Genomic DNA, 25,849 nt, shown 5'->3' on the forward strand with positions numbered 1-25,849 from the left:
AGGAATTGTGTGGAGTTGTACCTGTCTGTCTTATCCTATGGTTTAGTCAATGTTTCCTTTTCATAAATAAAAAATTAAATTAAATATATATATATATCGCTTCTAGAGGAGGAGCTGGCTGGAGCTTTAGCTATGCTGGAGGCACCCTGGGTGGGATGCCTGGTCCTGGAAGGCAGTGGCTCCAGTGCCAGGCCTGATGCCCCATCTGCACCCAGGATCCCTGTGCCAGCATGGGCATCCTGAGCACCAGGTGACACTGGTGGGTCCTCACTCCTGGAATGTGGCCATACTTGCTTGGAGCCCAGCAGCAGAACACCAGGAAGCTAAGGCTCAGGCTGGAGGGGCCCTACTGCTCTGCGAGTGAGTCAGGTGGGGTGGGGACTGAGTCCTCAAAGCCTTTGTGTTCTCTGTCCCCCCCACCTCCCACTCCCATCCCTGAGTGGAGAGCTTAACCTAATGAAGGGCTTTAAGTTTCTGGAACTGAGATTTGACTTTGAGACTGGTTCCTTCACACTGAGGTCCTTGCTCACCTCCTCTGACTCCAGTGCTTGCCTTGCCTCCTAGCCTAGGCTGACCTGAGGATCCAGGGTGGACACTCCACAGCTACTTATATGGCATAAGGAAGTTCATGACTAACCAACTACGTCAGAAGAAGCAAATGGTCATCAATGGTCTTCACCCCAAAAGGCAACTAACTGTACCTAAAACAGAAATCCGGGAAAAACTAGCTTAATTGTGCAACACTGCCCCAGATGTCAGCTTTGTGTTTGGATTCAGGACTCATTTTGGTGGTGGCAAGACAACTGGCTTTGGAATGATTTATGATTCCTGGGATTATGCAAAGAAAAACGAATGAGAAGAAAAAGAACTCAAGAAAACAGCGAAAGGAATGTAAGAACAGAATGAAGAAACTCAAGGGGAACTGCAAAGGCCAATGTCGGTGCTGGCAAAAAGGAGTAGAGATTCTGAAGTGACTTTCTATGCTTTTTGTCCAGATATTTCATCAAAAGATTAATAAATTGAAAAAAAAAAAAAAAAGGCCTAATCCAGACCTTCCACAAGTGCCTGGCCAAAACCCAAAGAACTTCATTTCTCATGGTAATTGGCCTTGAATGGAAAATGGTGATTCACAGGGCAGCTGCTCAGCTGAGAACATGAACCACAGGGCCCAGCAAAGACCAGCAGGGCCTTGTTGAAAATATCCCAGAAATGCACTACCGCAAATCTGTCACCTGTGTTATCAAACATGGGGAGGAGGACTCATCTCACCATCTGGGATCCAGAGCATCAAACTGATGTTGAAATTGATCCTGTCAGAAAGCAAGGAGAAAAGTGGCCCTTGGGAATGGTGGGGCTGTGCAGGCACTGAGCTTCATCAATAACCTTGCCGGAAAATAAACATCATGTTGCTCTCTGGGCTCCTCGCTTCCAAGATGACCAAGAAGACAAGGAACAATGGCTGTGCCAAAAAGGGCCATGGCCATGTGCAGCCTATCTGCTGCACCAACCGCGCCTGATATATGTCCCAGGACAAGGCCATTAAGAAGTTTGTCATTCGAAACACAGTAGAAGCCGCCACCCTCATGGATATCTCCAAAAACAAAAAGAAAATCACGATAACTGTGATTTGAGGAAGGAGGGTCTCAGGGAAGAGAACCCCAGAGAGAGAGGTCAGTTTCTGGACTGTAACTCTCAATAGAACTTAGAACCCCAGTGACTAGGCAACCAATAGCATCAGCCCCATCCTCAACTCACTTGGCAAGAGACTCTTGACAGAGAAGGGCTGGTCTCTGGTTGTTTCCCAACTTCCTGGGGCTCTTGCCTCAGGAAACCCCAGAAAGCTTGATGCCAAAGTGCTGAGCAAGACCCTCAACCCAGTCACTGCTGGTCATTTAACAGGAAGCACAAAAATGTAAAAATAAACACTGTGACCTAAAGAGGGACACAGGTGAAGCCACTTCTCTCAGTCCTCTCTGGAGAGTCACAGTCCCCTCTGCTTTCAAGATAAAAACCTCACAACAAGAATTTTACAGATCTCAGATAATTCACAGTATTGAAATGGGATTCTCAGGATTCCCACCCCCATCAGAAGGTGAGTGAAATCTAGAAGAGACTCATGCTTGTTGAGGAAATTTTTACAGTTTTAAAAAAACTATTTTGGGGATTGGGTATTGGTGCACCTGGGTTGAGCACACATTACAAGGACCTGGGTTTGAGCACCTAGTTCACACCTGCTAGGGGAAAGCTTTGAGAGTGGTTAAGCAGTGCTGCAGGTGTCTCTCTGTCTCTTTCCCTCTCTGTCACTGATTAAAGAGTCACTGACTAAAGAGACAAGACAAAGGTAAAAGGAAGAGAATAGAAAAATGGGGCATGGAGTCAAGGCAAGACAAAGCTGAGAAAAGGTGGGGCACAGGGGGTGACACAGTGAGTAGGGTGATGGAAGCATGAGGTCTTGAGTGGATTCTGGCATTGCATGTGCTAGTGATGCTCTGGTTTTCTCTCTCGCTCTCTCTCCATCTCATGTTGATAAATATATTTTTAAAAGTAAAGGCAGAGTTGTTATGGATTAATTCTGAAGATAAAACTATAAATGCCTGTTGCATTCACTATCTCCCCCCCCTCCCCAACTGACTCTTATGAGAAGAGTCAAGACCTTGCCAATTACTGAGGGGTGAAGAGCAGTAAGTTGAGTTGGCTGAAGCTTAAAACCCATAAGTTCACCTCACAGTAATAAGTAAACCTGACACAGAGATATTAGAGATGTGGGAGCTCTGCAGACCTGTAGAGGGAGTTGACCTGAAACACATGGACAATATTCAGCAGTCCTCAGTTGAAGCTAGTGACCACACATTTGTTATAGCACCATTACCACTGGGTGTGTGTTTTTCTTTAGTGCTTCTTCTTCTTCTTTTAGCGTTTGCCCTTCTTCCGTAGCCAGTCAACAGCATCAGGTTGAGCCTGATGTAGAGTTTCGAGACCTCCTTTGAATCTGGAGAGGTGGCAGTCGTTGACTATGTGGGTCATAGTCTGTCTGTAGCCACAGGGGCAGTTCGGGTCGTCTATGGCTCCCCAGCGATGGAACATAGTGGCGCACCGGCCATGGCCTGTTCGATAGTGATTGAGGAGGGCCCAATCATAACGTGCTAGGTCAAAGCCGGGTTGATGCTTGCAGGGGGTCTGTGATGAGGTGTTTGTTCTTTACCTCAGCTGACTGCCAACTCTGTTTCCAAGAGTCTGGAACAGAGAAGTTCAGTGTAGGCGTAGGGGACCAGATTGGGTGACGAGACGTCAAGCGTTGGACAGGGTGGGCGAAGATATCCACGTATATTGGCAGGTCTGGTCGAGCGTAGACGTGGGAAATGAACTTAGATGATGCCGCATCCCGATGAATATCTGGCGGGGCGATGTTGCTAAGAACTGGCAGCCATGGAACCGGGGTGGAACGGATGGTTCCAGAAATTATCCTCATGGAGGAATATAATTTGGAATCAACCAAGTGGACATGGGGGCTACGGAACCATACTGGGGCACAGTATTCTGCAGTGGAATAGCATAATGCCAGAGATGATGATCGTAGTGTGGAAGCGCTCGCGCCCCATGAGGAGCTGGCCAGTCTTGCAATGATGTTATTCCTCGCGCCCACCTTTGCTGCAGTTTTTATGAGATGTTCGTGAAATGTGCGATCGAGAGTAACGCCAAGATAGACTAGCTGGGCTTCATGCCGGATTCTCGTATCGCCAAGCTGCACATTAAGCTCATGCGAGGCCGAGGCATGGTGTAGATGGAAAACAGATGATACCGTTTTTGCAGTGCTAGGGATTAGTCGCCATTTTTTTACAGTAATCAGATATCAGAGACATATCTTTCGTGAGTGTTTCCTCGAGGATGTCGAACTTGGATGCCTGAGTTGCACAGCAGATGTCATCGGCGTAGATGAACTTCCTTGAAGAAGTTTCTGGGAGGTCATTGATGTAAATATTAATAGCGTAGGAGCCAGAACAGAGCCCTGGGGGAGGCCACTTGAGACAAGTCTCCATCTGCTAGACTTGTCACCCAGATGCACCCGGAATCTTCTGTTTTGGAGAAGAAACGATATAGTGTTGGCCACCCATGGAGGCAGGCATCTTGAGATCTTGACTAGGAGACCACGGTGCCAGACCGTGTCATAGGCTGCTGTGAGATCAACAAAGACAGCACCCGTCTTTAAATTCTTCTGGAATCCATTTTCAATGTAAGTTGAGAGGGCCAGGGCTTGTTCGCTACTAAAAAGCATCAGGAGGAGAGGTAGCACACTGTTGAAGTTATACAAGCATTGACATTAACAAACAGATACAGTGGTTACTCCAAAGGGTAAGGAATATGGAAGTCACATATTAGACTATTCACTATGTGGGTTTAGGTTTGAGAAGGAAGATGTGATACCTAATTTTAAGTTTCAATTTGTCTGGGTTAAACATCATCCTGGATGTTTCTATGAGGGTGCTGGACAAAGTTAACAATCAAATTGGTTAACTCTAAGAAGACTGGATCTCCAGAATGTGGTTGGGTCTCATCTAATCAGTTGAAAGTCTGAATAGTGCAAAGCACTGACCTCCCTTGAATAAGAAAGAATTCAGCCAACAGATAGTCTTTCAATTTGAATCTAACACCAGAGCTTCCAATTTCCATGGTTCCCCAGCCTCTTAGTCCACTCTGCAGATTTTACTAATTAAATTCTTGGCCTTCAAGCTTTTGTACACGCTTCTGCCTCTCAACCACTTCCCCACCCCCTCCAAACTGACTTGCCTCATGGTTGTGTAAACCAGTTCCTTAAAATCTATCTATCATATCTATCTATCTGCATATATATGCATAAATTTACATATATACATATCCTAATGGATCTCTTTGTCTAAGAATTCTGACTAAACAGAAGATAAATGTGGAAGAGAGGAAGGACTGACTAAAGGGAAAAGGAGGCATCAGAAGCAGGTGAGGATAATAGAATGTGGGACCCAGAAGGATGGTAAGTCAGTACATTCAGAATTAGGAGAGTTTCTGACTTTGCATGTATTGGGATCTAAACAAGATAGGAGTGGAGGTAGTACAGCATATAGAAACTGAGAAAGTGTAGGTGCTGGATAGCTGCCCCATATTCCATAAAGTAGCATGTCAGTACACAGGGAGGGCTGCTTGCTAACATTCTCCATTGGCTTCTTATCATCTATAGGGAAAGTCCAACTCCTCAAGGGAGGAAGTCCTCATGACCTCAGTCCCAATCTTTCCAGGTCACAGTTCAAGCACAGCCAACATCAGTCTCATTTGCCGTTTAGTCTGTGGCCTGGAAGCTATGTTCTTGGAACTTTAAGTCTTTGTTGTACATTCTGTTCTACTCTTCACCTCACTCTTGCTCCATACTGGTAGCTTCAAATGAAGCTGAAAAGAAACCTACCTTGACCAGTACTCCTAATATAGCACAGGCCATCTATGCAATAGTCTCTTTAAAAGTCAGGAGAAGTTCTTGCTTAGTTATTAGCTAAATGTTGCATCAAACAGCAGTACTTTTCTTTTCTTTTCTTTCTTTCTTTCTTTCTTTTTAAATTTATTTATTTAAGAAAGGAGACATCAACAAAACCATAGGATAAGAGGGATACAACTCCACACAATTCCCACCACCCGGTCTCCATATCCCATCCCCTCCCCAGAACCTCATGGTCTACAAATTCTTTGAGTTTCAAGCTAGGACTATGGATATAGTTCAGTGGCAGAACAAATATCTCACACATGAAGTCCTGGATTTAATCCCATCATCTCCTTGTGTACTAATACTCTCACTTCCAACCTAGGCTGTTCAAGCTCCATCATATCCCAGGCTTTGAACTTTCTAGGCTTAATTCAAGTATCAAACAGAATTAATTACTTGTGAAGATTACAATGAGCCAGCAGCTGGTGACAACAAGTACCTTCACCCAAGCTCTTCATGTTCTGCATATAGTTTTACTGCCATCCTTCTACATACTCCCATTTTCATTTTTTAGTGCAGATATATGCTTTTTTTTTTGCACTGATTTCTTTTCCTGATACTTACTTTTCCTTCTCCAGCCTCTCTTGAACTTAATGCTTTACTTAAAAAGTGGTAAATAAAACATGAGTCATATCTTAACTTCTAAAGCATAAGGCAATTCAATATATAGCAGAACAAAAGGATATTAACCAATTACATTTGATTCATGACTTGCCAACTGATAACTAGATTAGAAGCAAAGAAATCAGAAACTCTGATTTCTTTCCTTTGCATAAGAAAAATTCACATAGTTAATTTTCTCCCCTTCATATATACTGTATGGGAGTAGGGAGAAATTCTAGGGGACTGAACTCAAGTGGCTATCCTTGTGTTTTTGTCCATCATTCTCCATCACCTTCTCCAGATTCTTCATAGTAATAGAGAACAACAACATTATGCCCCCAGTTTTATTAGGAGGTTAATGGTTTACAGAACAATCGTCTACTCATGGGCTCCATTTCCCAGCTCCCATCATGGGTGTTTTTAAAGTAGTCTCACCTCCAATATAGGACCCAAGCCCCCTCCAACCACTCTTCTATTCCTTCCCTGGAGTTTCTTTAGCCCAGTACTCAGACTCCAGTCTAAGTTTCACCCTGTGTTCCCCCCGCCCTTTTCTAACCCTAATTCCTTCCAGAGCATCCTTCACTTCATGTATCATCCAAGATTTTCTTTTTTTTTAAATTTTTTTTTAATATTTATTTTATTTATTCCCTTTTGTTGCCCTTGTTGTTTTATTGTTGTAGTTATTATTGTTGTTGTCATTGTTGTTGGATAGGATAGAGAGAAATGGAGAGAGGAGGGGAAGACAGAGAGGGGGAGAGAAAGACAGACACCTGCAGACCTGCTTCACCGCCTGTGAAGCGACTCCCCTGCAGGTGGGGAGCCGGGGTTCAAACCGGGATCCTTATGCCGGTCCTTGTGCTTTGCGCCACCTGCGCTTAACCCGCTGCGCTACAGCCCGACTCCCGATTTTCTTTTTTTTTTAATTATCTTTATTCATTGGATAGAGACAGCCAGAAATTGAGAAGGGATGGGAAGATTAGTAGAGATACAGAGAGACACCTGCAACCCTGCTTCACCACTTATGAAACTTTCCCCCTACAGGTGGGAACTGGGGGTTTGAACCAGGGTCCTCATGCACTGCAACATGTGCACTCAACCAAGTGTGCCACCACCCAGCCCCTCAAGATTATCTTTGTGAATTTTGTAACTCTTTGGTGAAATGATCTCTAAGATAGTGAATTTGTGTATGTTATGGTTGGAGTCCTGATTTTCTTTCATAATAAGTTTACTGAATTCCAACTCAGACATTTTTTCCAAATTATTTTACCCATCCATGTTTTATTTAAGAGTGGTGGGGGTTGGGCAGTGGCGCGGTGGATTGAGTACATGTGGAGCAAAGTGCAAGGACCAGCGTAAGGATCCTGGTTCGAGCCCCCGGCTCCCTACCTACAGGGGAGTCGCTTCACAGGCGGTGAAGCAGGTCTGTAGGTGTCTTTCTCTCCCCCTCTATCTTCCCCTCCTCTCTCTATTTCTCTCTGTCCTATCCGACAACGAACAACATCAACAATGGCAATAATAATAACCACAACAAGGCTACAACAACAAGGGCAACAATAGGGGAAAAAATAACCTCCAGGAGCAGTGGATTCATGGTGCAGGCACTGAGCCCAGCAATAACCCTGGAGGAAAAAAAAAAAAAAAAAAAAAGAGTGGTATCTGCTGTTTAGACAGAAGGTGGAACAATTTATCTGTGTTTTTCTCTATATATCCTTGAACAAGGATCAAGGACTTGTATGTTATACCAGAAACTATCAAATACTTAAAGGAAAATATTGGCAGAACTCTTTTCCACCTAAATTTTATAAGCACCTCAAATGATACAAATCCAATTGCAAAAAAGGCTAAATAAAAAATAAACTAATGGTACTATATGAAATTAAAAAGCTTACAGCAAAAGAAACCACCACCTAAACAAAGAGACTTACAGAATGGGAGATCTTTACACAGCATACATCAGACAAAAAGGCTAATAATCAAAATATATAAATATATAAAGAGCTCACCAAACTTGGCAACAATAAAAATAAAACAAATGACCTCATCAAAAAATGGAGAGAGGATATGAATATTCACCAAAAAAGAGATATTCACCAAAGAAGAGATCCAAAAGGATAATGAACATGAAAAAATGCTCCAAGTCATTGTCAGATAAAAGCAAATAAAGACAACAATGAGATACCACTTCACCCCTGTGGGAATGTCATACATCAGAAATGATAGCAACAACAAATGCTGGAGATGTTGTGGGGACAAAGGAGCCCTCCTTCACTGCTATTGGGAATGTCAGTTGGTCCAACCCCTGTAGAGAGTGGTCTGGAGAACCCTCAGAAGGCTAAAAATGGACAGTCGGCCCTATGACCTGGCAATTTCTCTAAGGAACCAAACACACCCATCCAGAAAGATCTGTGTATATCTATGTTTATAGCAGCACAATTTGTAATAGCCAAAACCTGGAAGCAACTCAGGTATGTCCCACAACAGATGAGTGGTGAGGAAGTTGTGGTATATATACACAATGGAATACTATTCAGCTTTTAAAAATGATGATTTCACTTTCTTCACCTCATCTTAGATGGAGCTTGAAGGAACCAAGTTAAGTGAGATAAGCCAGAAAGAGGATGAATATAGGATAATCTCACTCACAGACAGAAGCTGATAAATGAGAACAGAAGGGGAAACACAAAGCAAAACTTTGTCTGGTTTTTTTGTTTGTTTGTTTTTGCTTTTTTAACCAGAGCACTGACTAGCTCTGGCTTATGTTGGTGTGCGGGGATTGAACCTGGGACTTTGGAGCCTCAGGTTTGAGAGCCTCTTTGCATAACCATATGCTATCTACCCTCCACCAGGAAAGAAATTCACATTGGCAAGGTATTTCCTACTTAACTACACGAAAGGAAATTATTCCCACAATGACGGAATGACTGTTCTCCAGTGTCATCATCAGGTCAACTTTTCCCCAGTTTCTCAAGCCAATTTTGCAGCAATGACGAATGCTCCCATTTTTATGCTAACTGGCAATTTCTTTCTTAAAATAATAAAGTATTAGGGTTGCTATGAATTATCAAGGAAAATTAGCTTTTAATAAAAGTTGTTATTGACAGAATTGTGATGTAAAGCCAAAACTTAAGTGACAACAATATTCTGCATTTTGAAAACCTTGTGCTTAAAAAATGTGCAAGTGGGAGTCAGGTGGTAGCACAGCGGGTTAAGTGCAGGTGGCGCAAAGCGTAAGGACCAGCATAAGGATCCCAGTTCGAGCCCCCGACTCCCCACCTGCAGGGGAATCGCTTCACAGGTGGTGAAGCAGGTCTGCAGGTGTCTGTCTTTCTCTGCCCACTCTGCCTTCCACTCCTCTCTCCATTTCTCTCTTTCCTATCTAACAATGATGACATCAATAACAACATCAATAACTACAACAACAATGAAAAACAACAAGGGCAACAAAAGGAAAAATAAATTAAAAAAAAAAGACTTTAAAAAATGTGCAAGTGAGTAACCTATTTATTTATCAAAGCTTAGGACACGAAAGTACTCCAAGAAGCATGGCAATTAAGGCATCATTTCAAAGTAAAAGTGAATTTTTTTTTTCCTCCAGGGTTATTGCTGGGCTCAGTGCCTGCACCATGAATCCACCGCTCCTGGAGGCCATTTTCCCCCCTTTTTGTTGCCCTAGTTGTTGCAGCCTCGTTGCGGTTATCATTGCCATTGTTGACGTTGCTTTGTTGACGTGCGCTTAACCCACTGCGCCACCGCCCGACCCCCAGTAAAAATGAATTTTAAAGGCTCTAGTCTAAATGCTTAGAAGACATATTCTTATCCTTTAAATATTTCACTCCATATATATATATGAAGCAATTTGACCAGATAGCTCCTGAATCCTACTATTTACTAACAGGAACTGATTATTATGAATCTTTATGTTCATTACAAAGTGGAATTAACTGAAGCCTTAAACAGACACAAGAAGCTTGTTTATGTGAAAATTCCTCCCTTTCAGAAAGGATGACAAATTTCCCTAATTCAACAAAATAATTACTTGCTAATTCAATGTAGTAAAAACTTTCCTCAAAATAATACATATATAAACTAATAAAGACTTTGATATTTTTACTGATGGCTTTATCTACACTGGTTATTAAAACTGGCTGGTATAAAGGGGCACTAATGTGGACACTAATAGGACACTATTTCAAGCGAAAATCTGAACACTAATTAAAAACCAAGGAAATAAGATTCCAATTTTTTTCCCTTTCATAAAACATACCAAATTTGAAATTTGGACTAAGTATTTATTTAAAAGAAATTCTAGTTCATAAAAGAAATATTTCCTTGGTGCAAAGAAATAAATATCACTCAACATTCTCTACAGATTCTTTATAAAGGAAGATATGGTAAAATAAGAAAAGAGGGGCACAGTTTTAGTTGCTAAAACAAACTTTATGCAAACACAGGATGCTTTTAGATCCCTCTTTCTCCCTCCTGCAGGAAAATGAGGCCATATCTAAGCGGCAGGAAATAGCATGAATTTTAGAAAATCTCTGTAGTATAAAAGAAAAAAGTTCAAGAGGATCTTTTCTGAGACGCATAAATGATGTAAAGGACAACAGATGTCCAAAGATTCAGATGTTGATTGGGGGAGGGGGTTGGGAGGTAGCATAGTGGGTTAAACGCACATGGCACGAAGCGCAAGGACTTGCTCAAGTATCCTGGTTCAAGCCCCCAGCTCCCCACCTGCAGGGGAGGGGGTGGCTCACACAAGTGGTGAAGCAGATCTGCAGGTGTCTATCTTTCTCTCTCTCTGTCTTCCCCTCCTCTCCCAATTTCTCTCTGTCCTATCCAACAACAGCAATAACAATAGCAACAAAAGAAAAAAAAAAGGGAAAAAATGGCCTCAAAGTAATTTATTTGTATTAGAGAGAGCGGTGACTGCACCTGAAGTTCAGGAAAATAAAACAACAGAAAGTCAACACGCACAACACTACAATCAGTATGTCTGCATACAGGTGGCTGTGGTCTGACTTTAACAAAAGACTAGCTACAAGAAGAGTGATAATGGCAAGAAGTGCTGAAGAAAGCGAAGTGGGGCAGGGAGATGGGTAGGCTATTTTATTTTAGACTGCCAGTATTCTATTGAAATATAACAAATGGGGGGCTGGGCAGTGGTGCATATAGTACTAAGCACAAGAACCTACACAAGGACCCAGGTTTGAGGCCCCAGTTCTCCACCTGCAGTGGGGATGCTTCATGAGCTGTGAAGCAGGTCTATAGGTATCTATCATTCTCTTTCCCTCGCTATCTCCCCCTCCCCTCTCAGTCTGTCTAATCAAACAAAAAGGGAAAAAATGGGGGGGGGGGAAATGGCTGCCAGTGTATGTTTAAAAATATTAAATAACAAGAATGGCCCTGAAACAGCAACCATGAAGTGTAGGAAGCTAGAAGTACCTCCTGGTGCCAATGAAGAACCATTGTCTTAAAATTAACCTATCACAGTGGCAACAATAGACCAAGCTTGTGCACAGACTCATATTCTAGAAGGTCATACCCACAGTCACTAAGATACATTACTAGACCAAAATAAAAAGACAACAAGCTTAGGACTGTAAATGCATGCCTTATTCCTGAATATATTCCCCATAAAGCTTTATAAATAATTGATTTTATTTTTTTTCTGTAATTACCTTAACAGTATACTCAAAAAGAAATGTTGTAGGGCTATGTATGTCTGTGTGTGCATGTGTACATGGGCACTAAAGTACTTTAGTGTAAACAGTAAAAATATAACTATGAAGCATATCTTGTAGTTTATGCATTCTTAAATACAGTTGGAGCCTGAGAAATTGGAAGATGACTGGCCTGTTGTAGAGGCTGTGCCTTGTAATGACTATGTAAAAACACTCTGTAAGCTGTGAAAATAATAAATAAATAAATAAATAAAGTTGATTCAGCCAATATAAAAAAAATGGCTGCTAGGAACAGTGGATTTGTAGTGCTGGCACCAAGCCCCAGAGATAACCCTGAAGGCAATATATAAGATATATATATATCTTATGGGCATCTCAGTAATTGATAAGATGAACTAAGGGAAATCAATAGGTCATAATTGTACAGATAACATATAACAGTATATATGCACAAATTCATATCACCAATGTAGCTTGCAGATAATGTAACTTGGGATGATATTTTTGCATTGTTACATAAAGCACAGTAGTAGACAAGCATTTCTGTATTTCCACTAAAGTCATAAATTAAGACTTCAGAATGAAAGATGAAAAAAAAAATCTCGGAGAATTTCAGATTTTGTAGCAATTTTCTTCCTTCTAATTTTAACCTCTTAAGACAATTTCTGATGTGACAGTCCATAACGACACCTTGGTTCTAGCAAGTCAAAAATAAGATAATATAATAAACTGCATTTAGGTTAAAAGCTTAGTTTTCATCACTTTTTAGACTACTGGCTTTTAGGTAATAGCAATTAAACAGTAAGCAATTGCTTAATCATTGCAGTATCAAATAAATGTTGCATTTACTATGTTCTTCCTTTCTTTTCTTGAATGTGGAAGGCCATCTGTGCATGGTGATGATAGTGCTGAGTAGTCCCCAGACCAATTCTTCTATTATTGAATTTGGCTAGGGGTAGGGAAATGGAGAGACGGATCCAGAGAGAAGAGGCACTACAGCATTACTCCACCACATGTAGCATTTCCCTATTGCTGTCCATTTGCTGTTATGTGGTGCTGGGGTTCAAAACCAGTACTTCAAGCATGGCAAGGCTCATGGTCTACTATCTCCTGCCACCTGCTCTTCCATTTGTCATTCTTCTCTTTCTCTGCCTCCTCATTCTTCTCATTTTATGGGGGGAGGGATAAATGGTTCGCAGTGCAGTTTTTTGACAGAGGTATGATTTTCACTTCCCTGTGGAAGTTTTCTATTTATTTATTTATTTGCCTCCAGGATTATCACTGGGGCTTGGTGAGGTACTATGACGCCACTGCTCCTGGAGGCCTTTTTTTTTTTTTTTCCATTTGATTGGATAGGACAGAGAGAAACTTAGTGGGAGGAGGAGACAGAAAAGGAGAAAGAGACACCTGCAGACCTGCTTCACCACTTGTGAAGTCACTCCCTGCAGGTTGTGGGGGAGAGGGGGGAGAACTGCAATTATTGCTAGTGTCCTTGCACTTTATCCTACATGTGCTTAACCCAGTGCACCACCACTTTAATTCTCCAGGATTTTTCAGATGTAAAGAGAAAGGTGCCCCACCTGCAGGGGGGAAGCTTCATAAGCAGCGAAGCAGGTGTGCAGGTCTCTGTCTCGCTATCTCCCCCTCCTCTCTTGATTTCATCTCTACCCAATAATAAATAGAGAGAGAGAGTGAGGGAGAGAGAGAGAGAGAGAGAGAGAGAGAGAGAGAGGGAGATGAAGACAGATAAAGAGGAAGAGAGGGACAAACATCACAATATGGAAATTTTTTTCTAGTGCGGTTAGGACCAGGTTTCAGCCTATGTGGCTTAATGGTAAAAAAGTGCATTTATCCAGCCAGACTATGCAGACATAATTAGTATTTTTCACTTATGATTAGTGCCTTTTGTCACTTGTTTAAGAGATTCTTACCCTTAAGGTAACAAAGATGCAATATTTCCTCAAAATTTTACCATTATGATTTATTTTTTAGGTTGCATCTTTTTCTCTTTTACCAGTCCGGCTATTCAGTTGTCCCAGTACTGTCTTTCCCAGTAATGTATAATGCCCATTTTGTCAGAAAACAAATATTCAAATCTGTACAAATTTTTGCTATGGTTCTTATATATTTGCTATCCCTGTGGTAAGAACAAACTGCATTAATTATATATTTATAGCTGGCATGCCATGTTGCTTTATACCTCCTCTTTTTTTTTCTAGTGAAGAAAATTTCACAGATACTACTAAAATTGATTTTTCATGGTTTGCTAATCTTTATTAAAAGGGAAAGTTGTTTTTCATGGAACACCCTTCTGCACCTTTTAAATTTTTGCTTGGAGACAAGCATGCATTATAAAAGGTGATTTTTAAAATTCTTAATAATTCATTGTGTCAAGGCTAAGCAACACCTTGTTATTCAAGATTCTCTGTAGTCTAGTCAGTTTTTTCCATCCAATTATTCATTACTTTCAAATATGAAACAAGTATGAGTTGGCCATGTTTACCATAGTTCCCCCATGTATCCATATCCAGCACACTTATAACCAAAGTTTCTTTGCTAGTATTATATCATCATATTCTCAAATATGATTCTAGATGTTTATCTAACCCACTTCCCTAAAACTACTAGTGTGCCTATTATCAGAGTCTAGCACCTAATAGTTTTAAATTTTACCTTATCAGGAGCTAGGCGGTGGTGCAGTAGGTTAAGCGCAGGTGGCACAAAGCACAAGTGAGACAAAGTGCAAGGACCAGTGTAAGGATCCCGGATCGAGCCTTCGGCTCCCCACCTGCAGGGGGGGTCGCTTCACAGGCAGTGAAGCAGGACTGCAGGTGTCTATCTTTCTCTCCCCCTCTCTGTCTTCCCCTCCTCTCTCCATTTCTCTCTGTCCTATCCAACAACAATGACATCAATAGCAACAATAATAACTACAAGAGCAACAAAAGGGAATAAGTAAATAAATATTTAAACTAAAATTGACCTTATCTGTGGTAGGGTAGTCTCCTCAATGAAAGTATGAGTTCTCTAGGGGGAAAGTCTGGGTTTCAAAAGAGTGAAAGCAACATTTTTTTATTGATTCTTTGCAATGTTAATTGACTTTTAGATTAATCACTACTGCTGACCTCTGGGTTCTGGTTGGCTTACTTTTGTACTTGACATAGGTAACTATGACTAGTGAACTGCAAAATAAGCCAGTGCTAAAAAAATATATATTTTCAAGGACTTTAATTGAAAATTCCTTCACCAGCAGAGACAGCCTAATAACATGTTCTCACAGTGGTTTACAATATATTTGTATAGTTCTCCATCAAAAGAGAGGGTAAAGAAACAAGTATGTGAACCATAATTAAATCCATTAGCGCAGTGTGAGAAATAATGTTTAAACAACAATTCAACAGCTGCAATACCCATACTCACCCAAATGCTTTTTAATGTGTGAAACAGACATACTTGAAGATAATATAGTGTTCCTATCTTATTTCTCAATTAAAATAATAAAAATAAAAATCATTTTTGCCTGATATATTTAATTTGAAAAAGACAACTGATATTATTGCAAAGGCCTGAACTAACCTGCAATATAAAAACTACCAAAAGTATGGAGCATAAATGAGTTGGCAAAAGATCAAAAAGTATAGAACTTTGAAATATCTATAAAAAGGGGCTGAGTGGAGCACCTTGTTGAGCACACAGGTTACAAGGACCTGAATTCAATCCCCTGGTCTCCACCTGCAGGTGATAAAGCAGTGCTGCAGGTCTGTCTCTGTCTCTCTCTCTCTCTGTCTCTCTCTCTCTCTCCACACCCCCCCTTTTTTTTTTGGCTCCACGGTTATTGCTGTGGCTTGGTACTTGCACTATGAATTCTCTGCTCCTGTGGCTATTCTTTCAGTTTCTTTCTATAAGACAGAAATTGAGAGGGGAGGGGAAGACAGAGAGAAAGACACCTGCAGACCTGCTTCACAGCTTGTGAAGCTAGCCCCCCGAAGGTGGGGAACAGAGGGCTTAAACTGGATCCTTGCATGGGTCCTTGGGCTTGGACTATGTGTGCTTAACCTGGCACGCCACTGCCTGACCCCCTTTTCCCCTCTCTCATCTCCCCTTTCCCTCCTGATTTCTCTGTCTCTATACAATAAAAGAAATAAAACTTAAAATATATATCTATAAAAGACTCCAGAATCTGACTTATTAAGATAAATCTTTAAAAATATGCAATTTGACGAGTTTTTCCTATGTATATACCTATGAAACCTTCCTTCACCATAATCAACATAATGAACATTTCTATCACTTCCTAAAGTTTCCTGAGTCCTTTTTAATCCACCCATATCTCCATAGTTTTATGTATTTCCTAGAATTGTGTATACATGGCTTTATACATATTGAACATTTTGATCATCCTTTTACATCAGTACTGTTAATTCAATATTCTTTCATATTCCTGTATTAGTTGTATTACTAAGGAGTATTAGATTGATTAATATAACTCATTTAGCTTATAGATTCACTTTTGGGCAGACATTTATTTTCAGCTTTCACATAAACAACATTGCCAGAAATTCTGGTGGCCATGTTTCACTTTTCCAAGCAAGTAAGTAGGAACAAAATAATTTTATTATATGCTAACTGCTCTTTAATTTTTTTTAATGTTATATTTCTGAACGTAAATGTGCTATTTCAAATTCCCATCAGCACTGTATGTGAATTCCAGTGGATCCATATCATCTTTAACACTCAGGATGATCAACATTTTTCATTATAGTTTTCTTCTTTTCCTTTCTTTTCCTTCCCTTCCCTTCTTCCTTTCCTTTCCTTTCCTTTCCTTTCCTTATTCCTTTCCTTTTTCTATTCCTTTCCTTTTCTTTCCTTTCCTTTCCCTTTCCTCCTTTTATTTTCCTTTCCTTTCCTTTCTTTTCCTTCCTCTCTTTCTTCCCCTCCTTCCATGCCTGCTTTCCTTCCTTTGTGGCTATGTAGTGGCAATGCATGAAATTTAGATTTCACAAAAGACTTAGAGATTTTCACATGAGTAGCTGTCCTTCATTTCCTTAATTACTTCACTAAGCATAATCAAAACAGTTCCATTCATTTTGTCAGCATATTAAATAAACATGGTTGATTCAACTTGGACAACTTTGCCTTGTTTCCAATCTTAGAAGGGAAAAATTCATTTTTAATAATTAGTTATAATGTTAGCTGTGGTGTTTTTGTAGATGTCTTTTATAAAACTAGACAATTTCTTTCATTCCTACTATTTGTAAATCACAAGTAAATGCTGTCAAACTGGCAAAACAGCTCTCTTGGTTAATGTACTGTTTTGCCATGTGGGTGATCCATGCTCAAGTTTGATCTCTAACACACTTAAAGAAGCTCTGTCCTATGCCCCCCCCCATTCACTTCTTTGCCTCTATCTGAAAAATTTAGTACAGATTGGTGAAGTCCCAAAGATGCCCTAAATAAGTAAATGCTGTCATATAATCCTTTTCTGTATCTGTTGAGATAAACACATATTTCTTTATCCTGTTCACAGTCTTTTTTTCCCCTTCCTATTTTTAAGATTTATTGAAAGAGACAGAGCACCATTCAGGTATATGTGGTCTAAGGGATCAAATCTAAGGTCACATATGAAAACCCTGTGTTCAACTCAGTAGGTCAATTTATTCTATAATCTACTGTTTATACTGTTTTTCAAATATTAACTTACCCTTGTACTCCCAAGAAAACAGCTTCTCAATTACAATGCATTACCCCCCCTTTTAAGATAATATTAGATTCTATTAAATAATATTTTGCTGAAGGATACTGTAACTATATTTATGAGGAATGTTTGTTGATAGTCTCACTATACTCAGCATTTAACAATTTGCTTTTTTATTTCTTTGTAGGGAGCATGAGTCTCTCTTATTTCATAATATTTGTTTTTTTTTCCCTTTGTTTTAGGGGTGGGTAATATGTTCTTTTCTTTCTTTTTATTGAAAGAGACAGAAACTGAAAGGGAAGTGAGAGATAAAGATAATATGTTTTTTTTTCTTTTTATTTAAAGAGACAGAAACTGAAAGGGAAGTGAGAGACAAAGAGGGAGATAGAGAGATACCTATAGTATTGTTTATGGCTTGTGAAATTTCCTCCCTGTAAGTGGGGGCTGGGAGCTTGAACTAGGGTCCTTGCACATGATAAGGTCCCAAAATGCTAATGACACAACAGAAAATTGTACAAGAGGTTTAACTGGGCTATACAAAATAGCTCAATTAGCCAATACACATATGTAAAGGGGATGAATTACATTTGCAATAAGGGAAATGTAAGTTAAAAATTAGTCTTTACCATTGTAAGTAAAACTGAGACTCTCTAGCATTTTGTTTTCAAATTTCACAAGTTGGAAATATTTATGTGAAAATGAAAAGAATAAACAATGGTCAAATATTCTTGGAAAATAGGTGATGATAAAAAAAAAAGACAGTATTCTATTAATGCAAAGACAGACAAACAAGCCAATGGAACAGACATTTGATTTATAACAAAGGTGGTACAACAATGGGTATACAGTCAGTCCTAGTTGTACTGGGAGAAATATTATTAAAAAGAAAAGACTAAGTTTATCTTACTTTTTTATTTCTTTATTGGGGAATTAATGTTTCCCATTCAACAGTACATACAATATTTTGTACATGCATAACATTTTCCCGTTTTCCATATAATAATACAAGCCCTACTAGGTCCTCTGTCATCCTTCTTGGATCTGTATTCTCCCCACTGACCCACCCCAGAGTCTTTTACTTTGGTGCAATACACCAATACCAGTTCAGGTTCTACTTAGGTTTTCTTTTCTGATCTTGTTTTTCAACTTCTGCCTGAGAGTGATATCATCTCATATTCATCCTTCTGTTCCTGACTTATTTCACTTAACATGAATTTTTCAAGGTCCATCCAAGATTGACTAAAAATGGTGAAGCCACCATTTTTTATAGCTGAGTAGTATTCCATTGTATGTATATGTGTGTGTGTGTGTGTGTGTGTGTGTGTGTGTGTGTATGTATATATATCACAACTTGCTCAGCCACTCATCTGTTATTGGACACCTGGGTTGCTTCCAGGTTTTAGCTATTACAAATTGTGCTGCCAAGAACATATGTGTACACAGATCTTTTGGATGGGTGTGTTGGGGTCCTTAGGATATATCCCCAGGAGAGGAATTGCAGGGTCATAGGGTAGGTCCATTTCTAGCCTTCTGAAAGTTCTCCAGATTGTTCTCCACAGAGCTTGGACCAATTGACATTCCCACCAGCAGTGCAGGAGGGTTCCTTTGACCCCACACCCTCTCCAGCATTTGCTGCTGTTACCTTTTCTGATGTATGACATTCTCACAGGAGTGAAGTGGTATCTCACTGTTGTCTTTATTTGCATTTCTCTGACAAAGACTTGAAGCATTTTTTCATGTGTTTCTTGGCCTTTTGGATCTCTTCTGTGGTGAATATTCTGTACGTGTCCTCCCCCCATTTTTGGATGGGGTTATTTGTTGTCTTGTTGTTGAGATTTGCAAGTTCTTTATATATTCTGGTTATTAGCCTCTTGTTTGATGTATGGCATGTAAAGATCTTCTGTCATCCTGAGAGGTGTTGTTAAAATTTGGGAAGCTCTTTCTGGCCGGGCTAGCTTCACGGGCGGGTAACAGAGACGCAGAGACAACGGCTGGGCAGGGAAGCTGTATTTCTTTATTCAGGAACAACGATTCATAAACTAAACCAAACTAATGACCAAACAGAACTCTGCTGTCTCTTTGCGGCGGCGCAAGCACTCTCTCTTACTCTGGAACTCAGGAACCCTCCCCAACTCCGGAACTCTCGAACTCTCCCACTTTGGAACCCTCTCTTGGGGTTCCTAGGGGCGGGGCCAAGTGGGCCCCGCGAAAACTAAATGGACTGATCCAATTCTCTTGGCGAGGGAGAACTAGAACTCAATGTAAAGCATACAACAGAGAGGAGTCTCTTGGTTTGGGTAGTAGTTTCTTTAGCTGTGCATAAGCTTTTTAATTTGATGTAGTCCCATAGGTTTATACTTGCCTTAGTCTTCTTTGTAATTGGATTCATTTCATTGAAGATGTCTTTAAAATTTATGCGGAAAAGAGTTCTGCCAATATTTTCTTCTAAGTATCTGATAGTTTGTGATCTAAAATCCAAGTCCTTGATCCACTTGGAATTTACTTTTGTATTTGGTGAAATACAGTGGTTCAGTTTCATTCTTCTGCATGTTTCAACCCATTGTTTCCAACACCATTTGTTGAAGAGACTCTGCTTTCCCCATCTAATAGTCTGGGCACCTTTGTCAAAGATTAGATGTCCATAGGTGTGGGGGCTTACTTCTGGGCTCTCAACTCTATTCTACTGGTCAGTATGTCTATATTCATGTTCCAGAACCAAGCGGTTTTGATGACAATGGCCCTATAATACAATTTGAGATCTGGGAGTGTGATGCCTCCAGTTCTGTTCTTTTTTCTCAAGATTGTTTTGGCAATTCTAGGTCTTTTCTGGTTCCAGATAAACATTTGTAGCATTTGTTCTAGTCTCCTAAAAATTGTGCTTGGGATCCTGATGGGGATAGCATTAAATTTGTTGATGGCTCTGGGTAGTATATTCATTTTGATGATGTTAATTCTTCCAACCGTGAACATAGAATATCTTTCCACTTCTTTGTGTCTTTTTCAATTTCTTGAGTAGTGACTCATAATTTTCAGTATACAAGTCTTTCACTTCTTTGGTTAGGTTTACTCCTAGATATTTTATTGTTTTTGTTGCTATAGTAAAAGGAATTGATTTCTGGATTTCAACTTCTTCTAACTTAGTGTTTGCATAGAGGAATGCCACTGACTTTTGAATTAATTTTGTAGCCTGACACCTTACTCTATTGCCTGATGATTTCCAAAAGCTTCTTGCTGGATTCCTTAGGTTTTTCTATGAATATTATCATGTTTTTCACCACTGAATATGATGTTTGCTGTAGGTTTGCTATATATAGACTCCATTATCTTCAGGAATTTTCCATCTATTCCCATTTTTTGTAATGTTTTGATCATAAAGGGATGTTGTATTTGGTCAAAGGCTTTCTCTGAATCTACTGATATGACCATGAGGTTTTTGGTCTTGGTTTTGTTGATGTGGTGGGTCACATTGATTGATTTACGTATATTAAACCAACCTTGCATGCCTGGGATAAACCCCACTCGGTCTTGATGAGCAATCTTTTTAATATACTGCTGTATCCGGTTGGCTAGAATTTTGTTCAATATTTTCGCATCTATGTTCATCAGAGATATTGGTCTGTAGTTTTCTTTTTTGGTTGTGTCCCTGTCTGCTTTTGGTATCAAACTGTTATTGGCTTCATAGAAGCTGGAAGGGAGTATTCCAGTGTCTTCAATCTTCTGGAAGACTTTTAAAAGTAGAGGTATTAGTTCTTCTTTGAAGGTTTTGTAAAATTCATTTGTAAAAATGATCTGGTCCAGGACTTTTATTTTGGGGAAGATTTTTGATAACTGTTTCAATTTCATTAGCTGTGTTATTCACTTTTCTTTACTTAGTTTTGGAAGTTGGTAGGTATCTAGGAAATTGTCCATTTCTTCCAGGTTCTCTAGCTTGGTGGCATATAGTTGTTCATAGAAGCCTCACATGATATGTTGAATTTCTGCGGTGTTATGATATCTCCTCTTTCATGTAGTATCCGATTTATTTGGGTCTTCTCCCTTTTTTGTTTTGTGAGTCTGGCTAAAGGTTTGTCGATTTTTTTCACTCTTTCAAAGAACCAACATTTACTTTTGTTGATCTTTTGTATGGTTTTCTTATTTTCAATGTTATTGATTTCTGCCCTTTTGGTTGCTTTAGGGTTTCATTGTTCTTCTTTTTCTTCTTCTAGGTTTTGAAGATGTGCAATCAAGCTGTTTATTTGTGCTTTTTATTGTTTCCTAATATGTGCTGTATGGCTATGAACTTCCATCTCAGTACTTCCCTCTTAGTACTGCTTTAGCTGTGTCCCAAATATTTTGATATCTTGTGTCTTCATTTTCATTGAACTCTCAAAACATTCTGATTTCTTCCTTTATTTCCTTTTTGTCCCAATAGTTGTTAAGGAGTGTAGTGTTGAGCTTCCACATTTTGGGACTATTACTAATTTTTTGTTGATTGTTAAGTATTAGTTTAATTCCATTGTGGTCTGAGAAGATGCTTGGGATGATTTCAATGCTCTTGAATTTGCTGATGCTGTCTTTGTGGCCTAACATATGGTCTATCCTTGAGAATGACCCATGTGGACTTGAGTAAAATGTATATTCCAGTTTCTTGGGATGAATGACTCTGAAAATGTCCAATTGTTCTAGTTTATCTATCTCTTCATTTAGCTCCCTTATGTCTTTATTGATTTTCTGCCTGGATGATCTGTCAAGTTGAAAGAGTGGGGTGTTGAAGTCCCCTACTATGACTGTGTTGCTGTTAATGTATTATTGTAGCTCTTTCAGTAGACGTTTGATGCATTTATTTTTAGATGGCTTCTCACTGGGTGCATAGATGTTAATAATTGTTAAGTCCTCTTGATTGACTGATCCTTTGAGCATTAAGTAATGTCCATTCCTATCTTTTTTCATCTTATCTATTTTAAAGTCTATCGTGTCAGATATGAGAATTGCTGTTCCTGCCCTTTTTTGAGGGCCATTGGCCTGTATGATAGTTTTCCATCCTTTCACTTTTACTCTGTGTTTGTCTTGTTAAATTAGGTGGGTTTCCTGTAGACAGCCTATTGTTGGGTTGTGTTTTCTAATCCATCTTCCTACTCTGTGTCTTTTAATAGGTGAATTCAGGCCACTGACATTTATTGGTATCAAGAATTGAAGATATTTTAATGCCATTCTTATAGAGTTTTAGAGTGTTCTGATATATGGCCTATTTATGGTGGTCTATTTATAGGAGACCTTTCAGAACTTCTTTCAGGGCAGGCTTGGTGATAGTTGATTCTTTCAACTGTTGCTTGTCTGAGAAGGTTTTTATGCCTCCATCTAGTCTGAATGACAGTCTAGCAGGATACAGTATTCTTGGTTGAAAGCCTTTCTCTTTGAGTACTCAATAGATATCTTGCCATTCTCTTTGGGCCTGTAGTGTTTGTGTGAAGTCTGCTGCTAATCTTATGGGTTTTCCTCTGTAGTTGACTCTTTTTCTCTTGCAGCCTTCAGGATTCTTTCTTTATCCTTATTCTTTTCCATTTTATATGATGTGTCTTTAAGTCTGGGTTAATTCTGTTTGGAACCCTCTGGGCTTCTTGAATCTTTATGTCTTTGATGTTGTCTAGACTAGAGAAGTTTTCAGCTATCATGGCCTGAAAAAATGCTTTATTCCTCTCCTTCTCTTTCTTCCTCTGGTAAGCTGATAATGCATATATTGTTTCTTTTGAAGTCATCCCATAGGTCTCTGTTCTTGTTTTCAGTATCTCTTAATCTCTTTTTGAGACCTCTTATTTCTTTTTTAGTTGTCTCTAATTCGTCCTCGATCTTGCTAATTCTGTCTTCAGCCTCATTGATTCTATTCTCTCTCCCCTCTGTTTTCTGGAGTTCATCTATTTTGTTACCCTGTTCTGATATTGTTTTAGCTTGTTCAGCAAGTTGTATTCTTACCTCAGCTATTTCAGCTTTCAGCTCTCTAATAACCTTGAGATAATTAGTGTTTTCTTCTAGAGTCTCATTTGTTGTTCTTGTGTTTCTGATTACAATTCTTTCAAACTCTTTACTCACTTCTGTGATAATTTCCTTAGCTAGTGTTAGGATGTTGACCTCATTATTTTGTGCTTCACCCTTTGGGGGGCTTTTAGCTGGACTCTTGTCCTGGTTCCTTTCTCCAATATTTCTTCTTGTTGGTTTAACCAGTTTATATATTATGTTATGAGTTCCCTCTCTCAGTACTTTTCAAATTACTGATCACTATTGCCTGGATTGACTTGTGTCTAAGTAAGGTAATTAAAGGGTTCACAGTGGTGGAAGTTAACAGTTGTTTCAATAGTATTTTAATCCCTGATTTGGAGCTCAGTGGCTTAAAAGCCTCTTTTGTGCTTTTTCTTCCCTGTAGGATATGGGAGTCTGAGGGCTTTTAAAGTGTAAGTAGGCTTCTTAGCTTAATCACTGACTCTTGACCAAGAGATAAAGCAGGGTGTGGCAGAGATAATCCAGTGGTTATGCAAAGAGACATTCACAGCCCCACCACTATAGGTATAGGTCTTCTCCTGAGTTTCCTTGTGAGTTCTATGTCCCCTGGTGTCAGCTCAGGGCCTCCTTGCCACTGCTCCAGATTCTGAGGGCAGTAGCAATGGAGACTCAGATTTGTACTTGGTGAGTCTCAGGGGAGTCCTCTCCTCCCTTCAGCCATTCCTTTGTTGGTGGAACTGACTGGAGGTGGTGTCTCAACTGATAAACTGCTAGATTGCTACCGGCCACTTAATCTCTCCCTAGGCTCCTCTCTGACCACCAGCCACATGTGTTTGCACTCACGGGTGATTTGGTGGGTTCCTGAAGTAGTTCTAGTCCTGTCTTGTTTCAGTCCCAGCTGGTCTCCTTTGGTATTCCTAGTTGATCCGGGAGAGGAGAGGAGAGAAACACATCTGCTGCTGCTCATAGCCCTGCCTCCTGAAGTTTCCTCTATAATGTTTCTTCTAAAGATTGTCAAGAGTGATGATAATGCTGATGCCCTGTCATAAGAGATTAAAAGATGGAAAATACATCTTTCTTACTTTTCTTTGTATAGTTACTTGAGTAAATACAATGACTGAGGTATATAAAGTAGGGGGTAAAAGAGAGGGTGTCTAGGCCTAAATAATAAATATTTGATTAGAGAAATGAGGCAAAACTAATATCCTTAGATTTATTACTAACAAAAACTGGTTTGAATGTTATGTGAGCACAATAGACCACCAAATATCCTACACTAAATTAGGTGAACTTGCCCAAACAATAGTTGGGACAGAGGTAACAATTTTAGTTTTTCCTGCGGCCTGACTTGGGAAGCCCAGAATTTGTCTGAAGTCAAAGAAATGCGGAGAGGAAGAAATTAATCTATAAGATGAGTCATTCTTCCTTCCCTGGAATGTAGTGAGTGGGAAGCTTGACTTTCCCTCCTGGATAGTGTAAAAGAAATTCTTTACTCTATGGAAATGTGAAGAATATAAAATAAATATTACCCCTAATAACAGAAAGACGAGTTGTGTTTTAGAAACTTTGAAGTCAGTGCTTTAAAGCTTAGCAAAAGCTGCTATAGGAAAAGAGAAACAGATCTGCTGCTCCTCGTAGTCCCGCCTCTGGAAGTCTCTCCTAAGTTTATCTTACTTAACAACCAAAAATAATTCCAAGTTAATGGTAGAATCAAAAATTAAAAACAAAATATTTCTATAGCTTCTAAAAGTTAATATAGAATATCTTCATGACCTTATGGTACTGTATAAAATCAATTACAAAAGAAATGAATAATAAATTCAATTAGATTAATATTAATGTCATTTTTTAAATCAAAATATATTAAGAAGAGTAAGTCAGGAGTCAATTCGTAGTGCAGTGGGTTAAGCGCAGGTGGCACAAAGTGCAAGTACTGGAGTAAGGATCCCGGTTCGAGCTCCCGGCTCACCACCTGCAGGGGAATCGCTTCACAAGGTGAAGGAGATCTGCAGGTGTCTTTCTCTCCTTCTTTGTGTTCCCCTCCTCTATTCATTTCTCTCTGTTCTATCCAATAACAACAACAACAACAATAATAACTACAACAATAAAACAAGGGCAACAAAAGAGAATAAATAAATATTTAAAAAAAGAAAAAGAGTAAGTCACAGAGTGGAGAAGATATCAACAACAGAATTGACTTGGACTCATACTAAGAATATATACAGCACGCTAATGACACAATGGAAAAATGTACAAGAGGTTTAACTGGGCACTATATAAAATAGCTCAATTAACCAATATGTATGTGTAATGGGGATGAATCTCCTATAGGCAAAATCTTAGAATAAGACTTATTCTTAACAGAAACTTCCCTTCCTCCACTTCTTAATCTGCATA

The 25,849-nt window shown here is 39.5% G+C and overlaps 1 long non-coding RNA gene and 1 pseudogene across 1 annotated transcript in view; both read left to right on the top strand.

The window, feature by feature from the left end:
* Nucleotides 1-592: 592 nt before the first annotated feature.
* LOC107522197 (small ribosomal subunit protein eS24-like) lies at nt 593-1,296 on the top strand (annotated as a pseudogene).
* Nucleotides 1,297-1,698: 402 nt separating this feature from the next.
* LOC132533463 (uncharacterized) overlaps nt 1,699-25,849 on the top strand; it is a 31,524-nt gene continuing 7,373 nt past the window's right edge. The window contains exon 1 of the long non-coding RNA XR_009545354.1: nt 1,699-2,092. This is a non-coding gene — a long non-coding RNA (uncharacterized LOC132533463). The remainder of the gene's footprint in view (nt 2,093-25,849) is intronic.

The sequence above is a fragment of the Erinaceus europaeus genome, chromosome 16, assembly GCF_950295315.1.
Source record: "Erinaceus europaeus chromosome 16, mEriEur2.1, whole genome shotgun sequence".
NCBI classification, from domain to species: Eukaryota; Metazoa; Chordata; class Mammalia; order Eulipotyphla; family Erinaceidae; genus Erinaceus; species Erinaceus europaeus.